General features: G+C 44.6%; 1 protein-coding gene across 2 annotated transcripts in view; it reads right to left on the reverse strand.

Annotated features, from left to right (window-relative positions):
• Positions 1–19,194, reverse strand: part of Frmd6 (FERM domain containing 6) — a 70,209-nt gene extending 51,015 nt beyond the window's left edge. For both annotated transcript variants that reach the window (XM_013346761.2, XM_005343193.3), the window contains exon 1: positions 19,128–19,194. The gene's annotated coding sequence lies outside the window, so the exon portion shown is untranslated. The remainder of the gene's footprint in view (positions 1–19,127) is intronic.
• Between the last annotated feature and the right edge of the window lie 2,495 nt (positions 19,195–21,689).

Consider the following 21,689-nt stretch of genomic DNA (forward strand, 5'->3'; position numbering starts at 1 on the left):
TCTCTCTCTCTCTCTCTCTCTCTCTCTCTCTCTCTCTCTCTCTCTCACACACACACACACACACACACACACAGAACACAAATACAATTTTTCATTAATTAAAACTACTTGTGTGTCTAGACTGAGGATATGGGTAAGAGGCAGAACTCCTGGTTAGGGTTAATTTGGGCCCTGGGTTCAAACTCCAGAACCCTGGGATGGGGAGGGAATGAGTTAAGAAAGCATGTTACCCCTAATGCTGAGCTTCCTAGTATGGAGAGTTGGGTGAGAATTCTTTCTCACATATAAGATCTGCAAAACGCGATCTGCTATCGATACAGGTCACCATATTCAGATGATCCTAACCTTCCCTGGCAAGTCTTTCTTTCAAAAGCCATCTTCCAAGTGAACACAAACTACTTAGAGTTTGGAAACGATTTCCTCTGAGGGCAAAGGCAGGCAGTTCCCCAAGCACCTGCCCTCTGGGTTATCAACACTAGCGATGAGGCCATCAGCGGCAGAGATCTTCTTTTCGGTCTTACCTTGGCAACTGTGCAATACACTCTGGATGAGCCGTAGACAAATTTCCATTAGCACATGAGTGCTCGCTGGAGCCATGCTTCAAAATAAGCACCAGCATAAAAATTAGGCGTGAGATACTGAGTGTTTTGCTGTCCATATTTTCACAAGTATTTCTTCTGGTTTAAGGAGTTTTAAAGATTAAAAACAGAACAAAACAACACCACATCTAGGAATTTCTAGCGCTTGCTGAGTTCTGTCTGTCTGAGACGAGAAGACTGAGATCAGAGCTGGAGCGGTAGAGGCATCTGGGGCTAGGACAGCACAGAACATCAAAGAGGATGCAGAGGTACAAAGCAAGGGCTAAGCATCTATGGGGGTGGGGGGAACATGCTGGAAACCACCAGCCTGGTATCCGTATGGAAAAAGTCCCACAAAGTCAGACACAGACTCCTCAGAGAGCAATAGGCCAAATGATCCCCAGAGTTCACAGGGTCTGGCAATGGCTCCAGGCCCCATTAGCCAGGGAGAACAACCCTCTAGCATGCATCGTAACAGACGGCTTACTCCGAAGGCCCTCCTCATAGCAAGTATCTGAAATAGCTGTCGTTTGAAGGCAACTCTCAAAATACCTTATAAGCTTCAAACCTTCCGAGGGCCAAACGTGAACCCACGTGCTAGAATAAAGCCCAAATTCAAAATTTGGCAACTGGTACAGATGTGTGAACCGTTTAAGTTGACAGACACAACAACGTCGCTGAAAAACGTTCATATTTTTCAGAAGATACAACCGACCAAAGCTCAGTGGAGAAATAAGCTATCTGCATGCACCACTGTCTGTCCCACAGATCCATGTTCTAGGAAAATTAGACAAAGAAAATACCAAGTGCACATGCTGTCCCTCCAACTACTATCAACGTTTAAAGAAAAAACAACTCAATTCTCTACAAATTTTCTAGGAAATTAAAGAGAAATATTTCCCCATTGTTTTTTATGAGGCCAGCATTTCCAAAACCTGTTTATTAGAGAAAAACAAACAAAATGACCAACATCTCACAGATGCACTTAATGAAAGCCTTTACTAAAACTTGGTGTATTGAATCCAGCAAAATATAAAAAACAAATATGAAGCTGAACATGGTGGCACACATCTTTAATCCCAGCACTGGTGAGGCAGAGGCAGGTGGATCTCTGAGTTCGAGGCCAGCCTGGTCTACAGAGTGAGCTCCAGGACAGTTAGGACTATTCAGAGAAACCCTGTTCCCAAAAATCCAAACCCAAAAACCCAAAACTAAAAACTCCAAGAACCCAAGAGGAAACACAGTAGGTCTAAGTCTATAGCATAGATAATAGCATTATGCAAAGTTAAGGTCCTGGTCTGGAAAGCATATATAGTTATAAGATTCTCTTTTCTCCCAGTGGAGAGGTTATCAAAGGGTACGATGGAACTACTATTTTTGTGGGTCTCAAATTATTTCAAAATAAAGTTTTAAAGCTCTGCAGTATGCTTTTTTTCAACTCAAAAATAAACAAGTGGATATAAAATTAGCTAAAATGATTTTGAAGATACCAAAGTAGGTCTCACGACCTCATTCATAGAATTCTTTTGAAAGATACAGCAACCAAAGCAGTACAATACGCGCCTAAGGAAAGGTGTAGGTCACTAGAACCAAACAAAACCAGAAATACTCAACCGGCTAGAATAAAGGGTTCAGGAAAAAAGCCTGTATAAAGTTATCTAACTTTTGACAAAAGTGATTTATTAACACATTTTTATCAAATTGTACTGAAACTACTAGACCTAACTATATGGAGGAAAATTACCACAGACCTTAAACAAAAAAAATCGTCCACAGAACTCTGCCTTTGAAAGTCACATTAAAGATGAAGAAATTTTCACACTGGAAAAAAAGGTAAACACCTGCTTCAAAACACGTCCAGAAAACATGAATAATACAAATAGCTCTCATAACGAACCAGAACGGACAACTTCTTAAAAATATGACCAATAAATCTGAATAGTCATTCAGCGAGGACCAGGTAGGAAGGACAAAGAAGCACTTGGGATGATGCTCGGCATCATTAGTCTTTAGGAGACCCAAGCAAGAGCCAGAGTAAGCTACCTACACACTCATAAAACTACAAAGACTGACAACGCCAAGACTCGGCAAGAATTTGGACAAAGAACTCTCGGCCATCATCGCTCATAGGACCTTGAAATGGTACAAGCCACTTCAGAAAAACAATCAGGCAGTTTCTCTATCAAGTTATGTATTCCCATACCAGGCAACTAAGACAGGAAACGAACATAGATATTCTTGGTAACTTTAGGATGGCTCTAAAATAGGACGACCCAAGTATCCTTCATCAGTAGGGGAATAAATGAGCCAACCGACAACTGGATGCCACCCAAGAATGCAGAAGGAGCTACTGGCATGGGCAACCAATGGTGAATTCAAAGCCATAGGAACTTTTTCTTTTCTTTTTCTTCCCCTTTTGAGTTTTCAACACAGGGTTTCTCTGTGTTGCCCTAACTGCCCTGGAATTTGCTCTGTAGACCAAGCTAGCCACAAACTCAGAGATCCTTCGGCCTCTGCCTTACAAGTGCTGGGATTAAAGGTACAGTGCCACCATCATCTGGCAAGAACTTTTTCCTTAAAAAAGATCACTCATGAACACGCTCACCAAAATCCCTAACAAAACTTGATATCCCCAAACACATATACTAAATGACAGAAGAAACCATGCACAAAAGCAAGGTGAAAGAAAGAATGGGGTGTGACTAAAAAGGGGCCACAGTAAACATTTGGTCCCGACAGAATGGTCTATATTCTAGTTATTTTGTTGGTTACATGAGTGAATACATTTACCCAAACTCAATTATCTACTTATAACTTGTGAACTTTATTTCTCATGCATGTAATTTGTCTTAAGAAAGGTAAAATGTTTAAAAACAAATCTACATATCCACTAGTGTTTATATAGTAAGTAGCAGTTATTACCTCAAGCCTCTTGTTGATGTGCAATAAATACAACGCAGAATTGGCTCAATTGGTAAACCCGAGGCTTTAGCTTAAACCCTGAGCTTAAACTCAACCTTAGAACTGAAATGTAGGAAGTCATGGTCATTTGGTAACTGAGACAAGGTCAAGGCTACTTCATAAAACAAAGACCCAGTTACCACTGAGCAAGAATTCTGAATGCTTTTAATCTCAGCACTTGGGAGGCAAAGGCAGATGGATCTCTGTGAGTTTGAGGCCAGCCTGGTCTACAGAGTGAGTTCCAGGATACCCAGGACTACACAGAGAAACCCTGTCTTAAAAAACTGAAGGGAGTTTAAAAAAAAAAAAAAGAATAAAGAAAAAAAAACAAAAAAAAAATTCTGAACAGCAAAAGACAATTTGTTGTCAAACAAAAACAGGAGAGCAGTTATACGTAGCATTCTCCTTAATTAATATACTGTGTTAAGTGTGCTTTCCTTGTCCTTCTGGCCGACCTGTGCTAGGCTCCTGTCCTGCTCATCTCTGATTTTCAGCAAAATCTCTGGCACATACACCAGTGTTGAGACAAGTCATCCGCTTTCAAAGTGACGGTCTGTGGAGCAAACACTTCCATAAAGCACCAGTTGTGCCACTTCATGGGCGCCACAGGCTTCTGCATTCCAGGTTTTAAACGGAAGCTGTAAAGAGTATGCGAAGTTTCTGAACTGAGTATCTAACCTTTAAATATACAATCTGTAATCATTTCAAAACACTTTTCACTTTAGATTTCTTGCTAGCCAGTTCGAAAAAGCAACAAGATAACATCTGCAATGACCAAAGGAGCCACAGTGTAAGATTTTACACACATCTTTGCTTTTTGTGACTAAAGGTCAATGATTTGGAATTCTGGGTCAAGCTGAAAATGTCTGAAAAGACAGACTTTAGTTGGCCTGAAATAAAACTTCTCTCCGACAAAATAAACACGAGCTAAAGAAAATAAGTTGCTAGTGTCCGACAGAAACCACAATTGGCTTTGTAAGTTATCAAAAGGGTACTTGGGAGGTTGAGGCAGGGCTGTGGCAAATTGGAGGCTAGCCTAGTCTAAGTAGAGGTATCAGACCAGTCAAGGCTATGTAGTGAGACTCTATCTCAAATAAATTATTACTTAAATTTTAAAGGGGCTAAAAGAAAAGGAATAAAAAATGTTGTGCCATATATTTCAAAACCTGTAATTATTTTATCCAACAAGGTAGTTAGCGGAAAAGAGCACAGGCCTTAAAGAGGGCCCTGTTCTGCTGCAGACACCGACTGCCCAGGGAAAGGTGTCCTGCCATTTAACTCACTCCTTACAGGCTCCGTCTTACAGCTATTTTCTATCTGAAGTCTTCAGACTCAGTTCTCAGATTCTTCAGAAAATTTAAGCATTAAATACATCTTGTTCTTAAGGAGCGGTGCTTTGCTTCCTGGTCAAGCTGCCGGTTCCTGGCCGTTGGGAGCCATCACCCATGCTGAGATGGCTTTGGGGGTGCATCAGAGTCACTTCTGCACTTGGCCCTAACCCTTCACCCATATTCCTGTAAGTAACCCCCATAAAACTCATGGTTCACCAAGTTGGACTTTGGGGTGTCAGTACATTGGTTTGTCCCGGGCTCCGAATCTGTGAACAGACGTGTGTCGCATCTCCCCAGAAAGTTTTGTCACACAATATCCCCAAACTCAGGTATTTCAAAAGACAGAGCTTTACATTGAGAAAGCACAGAAAATTTCTACTGTTACTTTCTATCGGTAGTCATAAAAACTCAGTCTCTACTTAGGGCCTTTTGAATATCTAAGGAACAAAATTTGTATTTGTTTCAATGCAAATATTAAGAGCTGTTACAAGACGATAGAGTTTATTCATATGCCAGACTTAGGACAGAACACATTCCCTTTGCGGGCCAGCAGGTAAACATGTGATTTGCCTAAGGTGTGAACCCTTGCCAGGTGACTGACCTCACAGTGCTCGGAAGGAACAAAGCGGAGACACCGCTAGACACAGGAACAAAGCGGAGACACCGCTAGACACAGGTCAAGAGCCACCAGTGCTCCAGGTGGCAGGAAGGGGTCCAGAAGGGCAGAACAGGAGCCGCTACCTGTTGGCAAGCTGCTTGCTGCCTACCTGTCGGTGTCACTGCGCGAGACACAGGAGCTACCATCACAAAGTCCTGCCAAGACTTGAATGGCCAAAAAGGCAGTTTGGCTGCCTCCCCTCACGCCCCCCCCCCCCCCCCCGCCAGCCCCAAAGCCCTCAAACCAAATTTCACAGCCTTTCTAATCACTTAGGCAATTTAAGATAGTACTTCAAACTCTATTCAGCAGAAAACAGATTACAGAATAAAGGTATTAATTTAGCTCTCTGTCTCTACCATTCCGATTCCCAGGGTCCTTCACAATATTTGCCCCAGGAAGCAGGCCTACTGGAAGGACAAGGCTGGTACTAATGGGAACTGCACGCCCTATCTTGGGTCACTTCCATTAGCTTTCTGTGACGTCATGAAAATGTCTCTTAATGTTCCTCTAGGCACCTGTGAAAGTAAATAATCAATCAAATGTCCTTTTCCAGGTATTTAAAATGAATACAGGCTCAGAAAATAAACTCTGGAGATTACAAAGGCTTTATTTTAAATGGACTTAGTTAGGGTTTACTGCAAATTCTAGACCCTCGACATTCCTAGAAAATGAAAATCTCACATTTACTTGAAGTAACACTCCCTAAAATCTGCCCATAAGTAACGTGATTCCTTAATAAAGATCTTAAACTGGCACCTTGAAGCTGACTTTAGTATGAAAAACAAATGAACTTTAATACTGTATTTAGATAGGTTTGGTTAAGCGCAGGATTCTCTTTTCTTTGGAAGAAAAACACGAGCCATTTCTGGTTGTGGTGATGGAACCTACGCCAACACAGAGACTGACTCCAGCCAAGTCCTCAACATTTCCCAAAGATATCAGATGGGGAAAATCGTTATGAGCTTGGAACCATTAAATAAAGGTGACCCACTTCTCATGGGGAGGGGGTGTTTGTTTATTTTCACTTTTTCCTTCTCAGAGCAATGAGACAAGACCTTACTGTTACTATCTTTGAAATAGTTCATAGTCCCGTAAGTGATTCCCAAACTGGCTGTGTCTGTCTTACATTTGAAGCCTGATTTTCCCATTGTCTTTTATTCAATCAATTCCTAGAGTCATAAAGTGTTATTTTCTTTAACACTGCTGCAATGACAACAGCCAAAGAAAATTCTCTGGACAATAGTTTTTCCTTTTTAGAACATTTCCATCCCCCAAGCCCTGGCTTTCAGTTACATCTTCATTCATTTTTGTCCCAAAGGCTGTAGGTTTACATTGGGATTATTTTTAAATCTTCTGTTGGAGAGCAGAAAGGAAGGAGAAGGAATTCAGAACCTGGTCACTATCACATGCCCTACCTTTGCCCCCTCCCAGACACTCAGAAAAATCTCTACTAAGATCTTGCTGTATACTTTTCTTCTCTCTCTCTCTCTCTCTCTCTCTCTCTCTCTCTCTCTCTCTCTCTCTCTCTCGGTTTTTTGAGACAGGGTTTTTCTGTGTAGCACTGGCTATCCTGGAACTGGCCTCAAACTCACAGAGATCTGCCTGCCTCCTGAGTGCTCTGTACCACCACTGCCCGGGTTTGTTGTATACTTATTGCAATAATTTTCAAAACTAAATCATTATGTATTCTAGTATTTAGAACCTACCTTTCACAACCAGTCACTGTGGTCCACACCTTTGGTCTCAGCACTCAGGCAGGCAGACGCAGGCAGACTTGTGAGTTCAAGGTTAGCCTGGCCTACAGAGTGAGTTCCAGGCCAGCCAGAGATACACAAGTGAGACCTTGTCTTCACAAACAAAATCAAAACTAAAAACAACTCGGGAGGCAGAGGCAGGAGAATCTCTATGTTTGAGGCCACCCTGGTCTACAGAGCGAGTTCTAAGACAACCAGGGTTAACACAGAGAAATCCTGTCTCAAACAACAACAACAAAAGTAATGTACACATTATTTGTAAATGAATGAAAAAATCTGGACTTCTGAAAGTGGTCATAGCTAAGATGAAGCATACCGCTCCCCCAAACTGGTAGGCAGTACTGACTCATTAATCTGGAAACCACACATTTTCACATTACACACTGTACAGAAGCTACACATCTATACAACAGGACAGAACATTGACGGTAACTCAAGTATTAGTGAATGGATATGCAAGAAGATTGTGCAAACACTATGAGAACGGGCTTGGGAATAATGTATCTAGAAAGTACAGTTTGAAGGCGATTTTACGTAAGACTGCTATTTTCCATTTCTATACCATCACCATAATTATAGAGTTCTATGCACCAGAAACTAAATCAAAAAAGCTAATCCAGTAAATCTAAAATAAACTTTCCTGGTACTGGTAAATTATATGGTCTTTGCTTTCAAGAAACGAGTGGGAGACTGGGCGAGCCAGGTACCACGCGCAAAGCTGACCGCACAAGGTGCCAGGTGCCAGGTTTCGGCTGTGAGGAGCAACAGAGAGAGCCTGGATTCCAGAAAGAAATCCCAGAAGAGGAAATACGGCGTCAGCATGTCACACGGGATTGACGGGGAAGACAATTTAACTAGACCTAAGGCGCTCTGAGATGACACACAGCCCACTAGAAGAAGCAGGCTACTGTGAGATGGAGCAGCCCAACTCAGGAGATGTGGACACTGGCTCTCTGCTGGCCTCTGTGGGGCTGCGGAGCACAGGCCCACACAAAGAAGGTCACTGCCAGGGGTTCTGACCTTTCAAGGGGAAGTATAAAATACAATTTTTAAAATGTCAAATTTCCCAAGATTTAAATGTTGGCGAATAAAAGTGGTAAAAGCTAAATTATGTCCGCTGCCGCCAATCTTGCAAATGGGCGTGAAAAATCTCACGCTAAGAACTCTGGATAGCATCCTACAGTCCCGGACAGAAGAGACTTGACATGGTCTGCTTAAAGTTTGGCACCATATAGCATCCACCATGGAAAACACTGCACTGCAGAACCATTTCACACTGGCCTGGTGTGTTTCTGTTACGAGTCAATGATGACCATTTAGCTAACCGTAGAGTGACTTGCAAGCTTCAGCTTTAAAAACATGCAAAATGATGATAAAGAAGTGTGGACAGTGCATGCCTGAGCATGTTGACATTAGATGCCCGAACCACAGTCTGCTGGAAACAGGCTACCATCAGGGTGTTCCAATATCCAAAAGCCATGTGCCATAACCCACTGCCGACGAAGCCTTTGCCCTTTCCAGCACTTTTCCATAATCAGTGACTTTCTACAGAATCTTTTATTACCAAACAATAGTCAAATCGTGTAACAAAGTCTTAATTCTCCCAATCACTTTGTAAGCCTTTAACGCTCCAAAAGCTTAAGTGTTGGTGTTTGAATACACTTAGAGAAAGATAATTAGTATTAGAGATGTGTTATTCATTTTGATGACAGCATTACATAAAATTACCATTATAATCCAAAGTTAATTCCAGGAAGGGAAAATTCTTGGTGCCCAATTATGATATAAAATCCAAAATTACAAAAATTGCTTAATCACATGCTTAGAAATAACGATCATAATGAAAGCCATTAGCAGGGTATAGAACAAACACTAAAGAGAACTTCATTATTTGCTTTGACTCTTGAGAACCTCTAGTCCTAATCCCCTCTGTGAAAGAGGACTTCCAGTGTGGGCCCTAAGCATAGCCGGGACACCCCAAACCTACTGCTTTTCAGGCATGCATCTCTTTTCCTACAAAAGAACTTCATATACTGAATCCAAGAACAGATCACTTGACAGATAAAGACTCATGTGAAGGGCTTTCAGGGTACAGTTTTTAGCTAAAGACAGTCAACCTGCAGCTTGAAAACTGCGATAGAACAGTTCTCTTATTTCAAAAAAAGTAGATACATACAATTTGGACACCAGAGCCTTACCAACAATTACCAAGGAGAGAGGCGTAAAGGTGCCCAACTCCTGTCTGAGCCCACTGAAGCCCCCAGGCTCCCAACCATCCCATTTCTGAAATAATGCCCCATATTAAAATAAAAAACATAACCAATATTAAAGATTTATAAATGGCAGAATTACAAACAGTTACCGCTCATAAACTTCTCGTTGTCTTGGGACCCTCTCCAACTGGGCATCTGTCCCTACCCTTGCTATCACCACAGCTTTTGCCTTGGTCTAGAATGATTTCAGGGGTTCAAAGAATGACTCTCCTACCTTATCCCGCTTGACCTCCACCTCTGAGCAACACGTGACACACACTCACTCACTCTCCCAGACTCTGGGAGACATTAATGACTTCAGGGACGTTCCCTGCTATCTTCTGGGAGTTCATTCTAAATTCAAGTCTGTTGATGAAGCAGTCCAAGCACCACAGTCAGAAAAGCAACTCCTCTGCCCGTGGTGCAGACAACGGTGTTCGTAACAGCATCAGACGCTCAAGGAGGAGCCCACTCCACTGGAAACGTGTAAGACCCTAGCTTAAAAGCCTTCCTTGGAGAGTTCGTTTCTCCTCTTCTCCACCAACTACAGATTTATAAATGGCAGAATTACAAACAGTTCCCACTCATAAACTTCTCGTTCTCTTGGGACCCTCTCCGACTTACGTGACCCGTGGCTTTGCTCATAGGCCTTTCTCTGTCTGCACAAGCTATCTCACGCACACCGTGTTGGCAACTTCCAAACTCTGGACCCTTTCCTGGGACTCCAGATCCCACAGCCAATCTCCCTCCTCCTCAGCTCCTCCACTTGGAAGTCGGTCAAAACAGCTTCCGGGAACTCTGCCCATTGCAGTCACCGTCACTGGCACAATGAAGCAAAATGCTTTGGTACTGCCCTGATATCAGCGTCTCTACTCCAAGCAGTAATGTCCCCATCTCCCTGGACCAGCATTTCTTTTGACCTCCTTTTGTTTCATACTTATGACCTTCTGAACACATAAAATGGACTTCACTTCCTGTCCGTCTCTTAATAGACTACCATGAAGGTAGAGCTCTGTTCTCTCTTCTGTTCACTTAAGTATCTCTGGGGCCTACAACACAACCTGGCACATGCTGGTTATGTATTATGTTAGACGAAGAATGGAATTTAAACATCCAGTCACTTCAATTTCTTAGTTTTCTTCTAATACTTGAGGCTTTTTCCTGAACTCCAGGCAAGTTCCCAAAGATGGAGCTCAGCCTGGCTTCCTACCTTCCAGAGGCTCAGCACCCAAAGATGGGACTAAACATCGTACCCTTGGCCACGACCACTTGTTTCCTAATTGCTAATTTGGCACTTCCCTAGGGACACCTAACTCCTTTTGCCATACTTGTATTTCATTGGCCAGGCAGACAGGGGCCGCAGGCATCACTCAGTATAGTTCTGAACACTTCATGCAGACACTGAACCTAGTTTCTGTTGGTCTAGCGCACACTGCTAAGGTGCTCAGTTTACTCCAGCCTGAGGTTTGCAGAGTGCACAGGCAGGAATGGGCCATGTGAGGTAGCACCCCCACTTCCGGGAACAGATCAGAATGATACAGTACGGCTCATCCGGGCCTATAGCTGAGCTAGTAATTATGCTGTTTAGATGTAAATGTATCTTCCCGATGCGCTTAAGCTAAGTTCCTTTTTGCTTAAATGCTCCCTCTGAAACTTTCAGACTATTAATTTCCCCTGAATGAATGGTTTTAAAATCTTAAACTCTGGGCCCAATAACAGAAAGTCATTAAGGGGTTTGACTCACAGTGTATAAACTGGGCCAATGGGGGGGGGGCTGAGGAATAAACAGTAACAGGGGCTTGAGAGGGCTCATGGGAAATTCTGCAGGGTGTATGAGCAGAAAGCAGGGTCCTCTGCCACTCTTCAGTCTGAAAGCGCTACCCAATATATATATATATATTTTTTGGTTTTTCGAGACAGGGTTTCTCTGTGGTTTTGGAGCCTGTCCTGGAACTAGCTCTTGTAGACCAGGCTGGTCTCGAACTCACAGAGATCCGCCTGCCTCTGCCTCCGGAGTGCTGGGATTAAAGGCGTGCGCCACCACCGCCCGGCTTGCTACCCAATATATTAATGACATAAAGAGAATACTTTTAATATGCAGATTTACTATTTGGTATCTGTAAAAGAAAGAAAAACAATTAGAAGAGAACTTGGAAAACTTCCTCCCATCAACCAGTAGGAAAAGCCAGTTGTTTTAATGCAGCAACCAACTGCCCAATATCTGAACATATAAAGGTTTTGTTGCCTGCTTTTCCTGAGAGGAAAATCCAATGATCCAGTAGTAAACAAAGGCAACCTCTAAAAAGCCCATTACTTTTTCTGTATACAGCGATAACAGCTCAAACCACTTGACTACTTGCTGTATGTCAAAACCAGGCCAGTTGTTTTGCATGTACCATTTCATCTAATGGTCACAGGAACTCTGTGGGGCAATCAAAACTTCTGTCGCCCATCATTTTATAGGAGAGAAGGAAATGCAAAGCACAAGTCATTTCTCCAGCTACCCAAGGAGAACAGCCGAGTCTGGATTCCAGGGAGTGACTTCAAAGTTACCCAGTGGAATCTGGGTCAGCATACTAGAGACACTGCTCATGACTGACAGCCCTGTTGTGGAGTCAGCCTAGGTGCCTATTAGCAGATGAATGGATGAGGAAAAATTTGGTGTGTGTGCGTGTGTGGGTTTTATCCAATCATAAAGTATATCATTTGCAGGACCAAACTCAGAAAGACACATACCACATTTTCTCTAATATATGGTTCCTAGATTTCATATACACATATAAATCATTTATATGTGTGTGACATGAAAAGAGAAGCAAGAATAGCTGGATATAGGAAGAGCATGAAGTGGGAGGGGCAAATACAGTCAAATCACATGACACATTTGAATGGAAACTTCTTATGAAACCTATCACTATGTAAAATGAATACATGCCCACTTAAAAATATCCTTGCCAGGCAGTGGTGGCACATGCTTTTAATCTCAGCACTCAGGAGGAAGAGACAGGCAGATTTCTGTGATTCTGACGCCAGCCTGGTCTACAGAGTGAGTTCCAAGACAGGCTCTGAAGCTACTGAGAAATCCTGTCTCAAAACTGCCTCCTCACCTCCTCAAAAAATTCTCATCATTAAGTAGGCCTGTGGTGATGCATGGCTTTAATCCCAGCATTGGGGAGGCAGAGACAGGCAGATCTCTGAGTTCAAGGTAAGCATGGCCTACAGAGTGAGTTCCAGGACAGCTGGGCCTCCACTGAGAAACCCTGTCTAAAAAGAAACAGACAAACAAAATCTTCACCTTACCACCTCACGTCCCTGCCTCTCTTCTCTACAGTCCTCAAGCTATAATAATCTCTTGTGATTTCACTGAGTAACATGTCAGGACTGTAGATCTGCGGTCATCATATACATTTTCCTGGGATGCTATCTGACAAGATTTTGCTGTTGAATGCAGTGCCTCATTCCATCAGGGCTGAAGATGACACACTCTTATTTAAATTTCTCTAGTTCTGCCACCCACTACCACCTTTTTCATAAGCCTAAACCGAAATGGCAAGCCTTGTCTGGAGCCATGAAAATGCCCTTTATTCTTCAGGGAGACTTGAGAGAAAGAGCACATCTGCATTCTTTGTGAACCGGGTCTCAGTGTGACCACAATCCCAGGCTTCTCTGTTCAGGTTTCCAGGGCAGGCCACAGCCCTCGGCAGCAGAACTTCACCTCTGTTTTTGGTGAAAACTGGCTGTTTCTGAGGATGTTTACTTGCTGGGGGAGAATATAAAGAGGGAGGGAAACTTCAGAGAGGGAGAAAGCTTACATGGAGGAACCCAAACGGTGAACCTTCTTTAGAGACAAGATCTTTGAAATTAGAGTCCATCTTAACAGGGTCCAAGATACCCATTCAGCTGTCTGCAGCCCAGCATCTCTGGCTGGCCTAGACAGGAGGAAGATGAGAGCGACGGGGAAAAGGGAGGGGGAAAAGACAGATCTCAATAGCTCAGTGTGGAAGGTGCAGGGGTAGGGGTGAGGTCAATGGGCAAGGATGGACAGAGGGATGGACAGAGGGATGGACGGATGTCCCGCATCACTACAGATCCATTCTAACAGGTTGGACTACCTGAGCAGAGCCACACAACATCACGGGGTGAATCAGAAAAGGGCATCTACCCTCTAGGCACTGAGCCTCCAGGCAGACTGGGATGAGAACTACCAGGTTCCAGACCTGTGCTCTCCCCGGCAAGGTCTGGACAGTAGCCCCATCTGTCTAGCTGCTTGCTGGACCACAGTGGGTACTGAGACACGCCCACTAGTGTGAGTCATTCTGCCCCTAAAAATGATGGGTTAGTCGATATGTCACCTAAGGCCCCTTTCACTACCTTCAGTGCTCAGCTGAAGTCCGGCACTGTTTAGCCGAAACACTTCAAACTATCCCATAAAGTTTGAGTTCCCAGCTGAACTTTCAGTGTTTCTGTTGATAAATACTGCTTAAAAAAAAATCATTGCATACCCTATTTTTGAAGTTATTTTTAATCTTAATATTATACTCTCAAATCTGAAATAATTTCTTTCTGAGCCACCAAAGCATCAGTACATATGAGACCCACACTACCCGACTGTCTGGTAACAGAATGGAGAAACTGGATGTATTAATTAGTGAAAATTCAAGAAAAAGAATCACCACTCACGACATCAATTTCTATGAATTATATGACATTGTTGGGCTAACCATCCAACCTCCCAAAAGGCAAAATACACAAGAAAACCAAGCAACTTATATTTGCCTGTCTTTAGATGAAATCTAAGAACAGATTAACCTTATATAAGAATCCAGAATAATGGTCCTCCTTGGACCAGATCCCTTTGTGCCGCATGATTCTGAGTTAAGCATGTCTCTGGTTATATATAATAAGTGAGCAACAGATTCAAAGAGATAAAGCCACAAGGACTAAAAGGTGTGAAAGAAAGTCAGCCAGCCACTGCAACTGTAGAGCACAAGCTGTGTCCTGTGGGGAGAATATTAATTACATCTCATTCAGTGTGACCAGAGAGCCAGCTCCTGAGTTAGCTTCACTTAGGGAAGACTTTCTCTCTCACATAAGACTGCGGGGCTGTGTGTTGATATAAAACGGTGTTTTATAAAAAGTATAATAACGTTGGAAAACATCCGCGGGTACGCCGGGGTAAGTCACTCAGGAAACTCCGTATCTAAGTTGATGTTTCTGAACGAAACCTTGTCCCAGCTCCCGGGGAACATCTGGATCGCTCCACAGTTTCTTACTGTCTGAGCTCTGCTACAAGGGCCATGCAGGTGGGGAAAGCAAAGCAAGCAAACACTGAGCTAGAGACACCGCCAGGGAAGCCCCAGGTCAACAGTGCCTTTTCCTTGGGACTATGTATGCTTGGTTCATCTGAGAATTCGTTTCAACACATTCTTCTCTTCCTGGAGTAACACAGCCAGCGGTCAGATCAGTTATTTTCCTCGTCTTTCTCATGCCTGTAATCTCTCTTTGATCAATATAATATATTGCACATGGTGCACATAAAGAGTGACCATATACAAACTTGCACTAGAAGTAATTACACCACTAAATCATGAAAAATTACGAGACACACAGAGTGCCTGCTTCTACCGCAAACTTAATGTCGGCCATTACTGCTGAAGAACCCTTTGGTCCCACGGCTTTTATCAAGCATGTATTAATAGCCTTCCCAAATGGTAGAGACCAATTAAATATCTGTATAATCATTAGCATTTACACACAAAAATTTTCCACTCTTTAAAATGGGAAGTGGCTGGGTAGGGGTGAGCAATAATGGCATTCGGCTCCTACACATTACTTAACAGCAAACTAGTGAGTCAACACCAAGGGAGGCAAGGTTTCCAGGACAACAATCAATCAGCAGCCAGTCCCACTGCAGGCTGTATACAGACCTTCGGCATGTCAATTCCAAATTTATCCTTTGTGCAGCTAAGAAAGATATTATTCTTTTAATTCAAATAGAAAGGTCTCCCTACTTTAACGCTGACATTCACTATTCCCATGCAAGCCAATGCTCAGTATTCTGATACCTGGTTCCTCTCTCTCTCTCTCTCTCTTTTTTTTTTTTTTTTTGGTTTTTCGAGACGGGGTTTCTCTGTGGCTTTGGAGCCTGTCCTGGAACTAGCTCTTGTAGACCAGGCTGGTCTCGAACTCACAAAGATCCGCCTGCCTCTGCCTCCCGAGTGCTGGGATTAAAGGCGTGCGCCACCATCGCCCGGCTACCTGGTTCCTCTCAAATTATCCCTTTACTTTGCTTCTACTTATTTATGTAGATCGGCAAGGCCCCCTCCCCAGACAGTGTGCGATTTTAACAGCCCTCTCAACTGTCTCCTACCCACTGAAGTTTCGCCACTAAGGTTGGCAATCCCACTCTTCTCACTTAGCTTTGGGGAAGACACATTTTTATTAAAATTCCACAGCTCAGAAACTCCTTGACAGAGCTGGGCAGTGATGTTGCACGCCTTTAACCCCACACTCAGGAGGCAGAGGCAGGCAGATCATTGTGAGTTTGAGACCAGCCTGGTCTTTAGAACGAGCTCCAAGACAGCCAAAGCTGTTACACAGAGAAACCCAGTTTTGAAACAAACAAACAAACAAACAAATAGATCAATCTTCTTTCTCTTTTAAACTACTTGTTCAGACTCAGAAGGGGGCAGAAGGTTAAGGCTAGCCAAACAAGACCCAAAGACACTTGAAACCACAAAACAAGCCTTTACAGCGGGACTCTAATGAAACACCTGAAACTTCTTTTTCTGTTAAAGGTAACTAACGGAAACCTTTGAAGGCTAGCCCCCTACATGCTCTCTACCTCCTGTTTTTACACTAAGGAACAGACTGCATGTCCTGTGCTGGGACCCTGCAGGCTTCTGTGGGAATGACAAGCTCCCGCCCTGCTATGGTTCAGAAAGCTTTCTATTCTCAAGATTTAAAATAACATTAAAGTGGCTTTGGAGAAAGCCCATGAAATTCGGTCCTCAGTTCAGAAACAGGCCTGTGGGATAATTTGTGGATGGCATCTGGGATCCAGGCAGTCTCATCCACAAAAGGGAAACTTGTTGAGATCATCCAAATCTAAAATTCACATACATTTTTTACATCTGGACTGAATTAATCTTTTCTTGGTACTGGCTTTCACGTAACAAAATAATTGTTTGCAGGCTTCATTTAAACACACACACACACACACACACACACACACACACACACACACAGCTTTGGAGATCAAAATGTCTAACATCCAAGTTGAAAACTACAAAGAATTCCTTTATCAGAGAGTTTGCTGTGAGGCAGGAGTCATTTACACAAAACTCTTAAACCTGACAGCTCAGTCAAAAACAATTCTATTTGAAACTTGCATTCCAAGCAACTGCCACAAAAGGCTACATGGCCCATTATGTCATAAGTTCTGAAAGCCAAACGTTCTTTATAAGCATAGTTAAATGTGGAAGGGTCTTCAACAGCTCCCAATTCAGCCAGCCCAACTGAATGACAGATTTTAAAAAACCTATAGCACACTGGCATGTTGCCTTCAAAGCAGGGCCTCAGGAGCCTGCCCAGGTTGCTTGCAGGCATTTTCCTGTAAAGCCAGGGGTATCTAAAATCTACACGCAGATTGTGTCCTCAAAGCTGGGGTCTTACCCCTGTTAGATCCAAAAAGGAAGGGACAAAGAAGCCAGAAAGATCTGTCCTGTGTCAGAAGGTTTTGAGCCCTGCAAGAACTGCCCATCAGGGTCAACTCACGGGTATTCTACAAGCAACTCAAAACCGGCGGGGAACGAATTCTGATTAGAGTCAGCCCACTTTCCGGAGAAGATATCCTGCAGATAACTTGATACGGGATATCCCCCGGGGGACCCCTTCCATCTAATAATCCCACCTAAGGTCTACTTTACTATGAAATATGAAGTCAGTGTGTTTACAAACATAGCTCCCTCAAACCCCCCCACATTTCCATGTCACCTGCCTCCAACTGTGGAGCATTCTCAGTTTTAATGTAAAACGGTAATTTCTTAAAACCACACCCAAGGAAAATGATTAGGTGCTAGGAGTTTTACTACAAAGGACCAGGGCAAAAGGCATCTGTTTTCCTGTCCCTTTCTGCTCCCTTCCCCTCCCCCACTCTCCATCCTGCAAGCCATTTGTAGGTCTTGGTTGTTAAAACTTTCTACAGCAGTCAGAATACTCTAGATTAGGGATAAAGAAAGCAAACAAAACAAAACAAAAAAATCAAGAAGCCTTCTTGTCCCTTTAACAATGCTGGGCCTGAATTTATGCACTGTTCTTAAGGAGAAAATCCAAAAGTCACAAGTCTTTTAAATGACAGATGTATTACGGAAAATTTTCCCCACAGAGTTTTGATGCTGTGAAACATCAACTCCCTGAAACCACAGAAAGGAAATGACTTACATTCTTGGAAAATGAAGCCACTAGCAGCTTTCTCCAAAAGCATTCTCTAATCCCCAAACTACACCCTGTGGCAACAGGGGGGATTTCATGTAAAAACTAAATGTAAGTAGACGCTTAGAAAACCAGTGAACAAACATCAGCAGGTCCAAAGAAAGGAGGGAATCGTGCGTGGAAAATCCGGCAAGGTACACTTTCCCTCCACATTCAGAAGTGCCGAGAACCTTTGCGCAAGTTTTCTTTCCCCGCTGTGGGCACCACACAGCTCCCGAGGGCAATGCAGGCAAAATAGACCGGCTGCTTAAATAAATAAATAAACAAAACCAAAAAAGGTGTAAGGGGGCCAGTGAGGTAATATTTCTTCTTCTGACACCAGCCACACAACGGCACGGTCTGAAAATCGTGCCAGCTTTTATTTTAACTTTAAATGTGCTTGTTTTGACAGCTTTCCATCTATCCCCGCCTTTAAGAAAGCGCCCCACCATTAGGCTAAATCATCCTGGAACTCCAAGTGTTGTTTTAATCCTGTAGACCTCACAGGGGTGGCCCCCAGCTGTCCGCGTCCCCGCCTTCCCGGCTCAAAGGAGGCTAGTGGTCTCCTTTGCTTGGCCGTGTTAAGTTCTTCCAGAAACCCAAATTCTACAGGCCGCACCCCCCGCTCGTGTATCCCTGAGGCCCCTTCAGGGGCTTCCCACACTAGGCAATTGCGGGGACCCCGGACGGCCGCGCTGGGGTGCCGGCTTTGGGAAGGCAGCCCGGCCTGCGCGCGTAACAGGCAATCCTGCACAGTGCTCGGAAACACCCGGTTCACGACTGGTCCCAGCTAGTCAGACGGGGCGCTACAAACAGGCGCCCCACGAACCGGGGTCTCGGAGATTGGGGGGCTCAGGATCGCAGCGCCGGGCACCCCCAGCTTCGCGCCTCCCTCGCGGCCGCGGCTGCCCCGGGGCCCCGGCCTGGGCGAGCTCCGACTCGCGGAGAGACGACCTGCCCGCCCGGTGCCCAACGCCCAGAGAGCCCCGTGAGAGAGAAGAAAGAAGCCGAGAGCGGCACTGCGGGGAAATCGCACTTTAGACCAGCAGGGGGCACAGCGGCGGCCGGGGTGCACCGTCCCAGAAAGGGGCCAGCAGGCCCGCGCCCGCTCCCGCGCGTACCTCCAAAGTCGCCAGCGCCAGGCGTCCGACTCCGAACCAGCGCCTGCTCCAGCGGCGCCGAGCCTTCTCGCTGCTCCCAACCCCTCTGCCGCTGCCCACCAACGCTGCAACTGCCCCGCCCCCCGCCCCCGCCTTCCGCTCCGCCCCCTCGAGCCCCCGCCTACGCCCCGCCTAAGACACGCCCCACTTTGCCCGAGGCCCCGCCCCTCCCCGAGTTGGAGGCGGAGACCGAGCAGCGGAAGAAGCCGAAAGCTCGGAATCGCGGCCGCACGTGGAGGCTGCCCTCCCCGCCCCGCCCCGGACCTAACCAACAATCCCGCGGAGGGGTGAGGCGACCTGGGGGCGAGGGAATGCGGGAGAGAGCCTTCCCTCCTCTGAGCCCCGGATAACCGAGCCAGGCACAAATGCAATAGAGTGGACTCTGTCTTTGAACGCCTTTTCCCGGTACGACGGATGCCAGGGCACGAGGGTAGACTGTCTGCTCCCCCCTCCGTCTGAATGGTCCACTTCTCCGCTCGCCTCTGCATCCCCAGCCCCCTTGGCGCACCCTCGGAGGCTCAGACGGATTACCTATGGGTGGCTGTTTGACCTGAGTTCTCGCTTGATAATTAGGAATAAACAGGGGCGGCCACTCCGAGAGGAGTTGGTCCCCAATGGAGGCGGCTTCGTGACTCCTCGGTCCCCTCCTGTCCCGCTCCCACCTAGCCCTCATAGCTTTATCCTGCCAGCAGGATGTGGGCGCGGCCCAAACCCATCCGCCCCCGCTCAGTCTGTCTCTCCCAGTTGACACAGCCTCTGCCTGTGACCCTCAAAATGACGTTCGCCCAAGGTGAAGCTGGCTCGCGCAGCGGCGAGTGATACAGGAGGCAGCAAGAAATGATTTCATTGGCCCCAAAGACCCCAACAGGGGTTGGAGGTTCCCTTGCCTGCCTTAGTTGTCAGGTGGAGAAGTGAAGTCTACTTTGTTCGGCAACTATCTGGCCCTGCATGCGGTGCCTGGCAGGTTAGAGAGAGCGACCCCAACTGGCCACGAGCCTTGCCACCCACAGAACTACACCTGGGTTCTGTGGGCATTGCTGCTGTAATAAGGGGGCGGTCTGTGTGTCTGGTTTTGCCAGGTAGGTGCAGAGACCTGTGAAAGAACAGTTGATACCGGTAGAATCTAGCTTTAAAATTGTCCTCGTCTTTCGATCCATACATAATTATATAAAGTTCTCTGTTATTGACTGAATAGACGTGACTTATCTGTGTGACTTGTTTGCACAGCCAAAGATGGTCAATTTAAGGTTCCTTACAGATGCTTGGAACAGTTAACTTCTGTCTTAGTTATGTTTTCTATTTCTGTGATTAAACACTATTACCAAAAGTAAAGGATTTTATTTCAGCTTCCAACTCTCAGGCCACCCTCCATCACGGAAAGAGCAGGAACCTGGTGTCAGGAGCTGATGCAAAAGGCCTTGGATGGGTGCTGCTTACTGGCTTGGCTCCTTAGAGTTTCCTTAGAGTATCCAGGACCACCAACCCAGGGGTGGCACCTCCACCCCCAACACATACACACATGTGAGCTGGGCCATCTATCAAGAGAATGCACCAAAGGCCAATGTGGCTGGGGGCATTTTCTCAATTGAGTTCCGTCTTCCCAAATGACTCTCATCTATGTCAAGTTGACATAAAAACGAAACAGCACACCCCCTCAAAAGCCTTTCCTCTTAGTATGAAAATTAAGGATTGTGATCACTTACCTTTTCTTAGGCAGTTTCTATGAAAATTACACTTAGAGCCTACAGTTGTGACCTGTTTATGGAAAGCAGAACGAAAAGTGTGTTTCAATAAAAGCTTTTACTTACTGTTATGCTAATATAAAATACTAGTTAACAGTAGTGAATCGTGATGTCTTGTATTGCATTTAAAGTAGCTAATGGGGTTAGAGAGGTGGCTTTATCAGTAAGGCACTGATGACCAAGCCTGACCACCTGTACCCCCTGATGGAAGGAGAAAACCAACACCCCAAAGTCTGTAACTTCCCCGGGAGCACGTGAGCAGACAACTTGTTCTTCTCACATTTTATACTTACTCAGGATGGGTACATATTGGGTATTAGTTGGGTAATAATGTAACCAGTGTTTAATGAGACAAACCAGCATTTATTGTATATGATAAATGAGAAATATATTACTGTCTTAGGAAAAAATTCCTAAATCTGGTTCATTTTCAGGTTTCATGTATCAAAACTTAGCAGAGAAAAAAAGAAAGCAACATATTGTTAGACTGTGAAACATAACTGCAATTATTGAAACAATTAGGCAACCCAAAGAGCAAAATATTTTAAATAGGTTTTAAAAAATGTTTAAGAGTGGATTTATTGCCCAGAATTAGATTGTCTTAAAATTTATTATGTGAATATTTTTTCTGAATTGTAATGGCCATTTTTTAACAGCGAGGAACTGCACAGTAACCCACTCTTACATACACATTTTGTAAACTACTTCAAACTTTCTAAATCAGTTTTATAAACCCCTGCAACATAAAATGCCAACAGTTGCCTTGGAAGCAACATACAGG

The sequence above is a fragment of the Microtus ochrogaster genome, chromosome 1 (assembly GCF_000317375.1).
Source record: "Microtus ochrogaster isolate Prairie Vole_2 chromosome 1, MicOch1.0, whole genome shotgun sequence".
Taxonomy (NCBI): Eukaryota; Metazoa; Chordata; class Mammalia; order Rodentia; family Cricetidae; genus Microtus; species Microtus ochrogaster.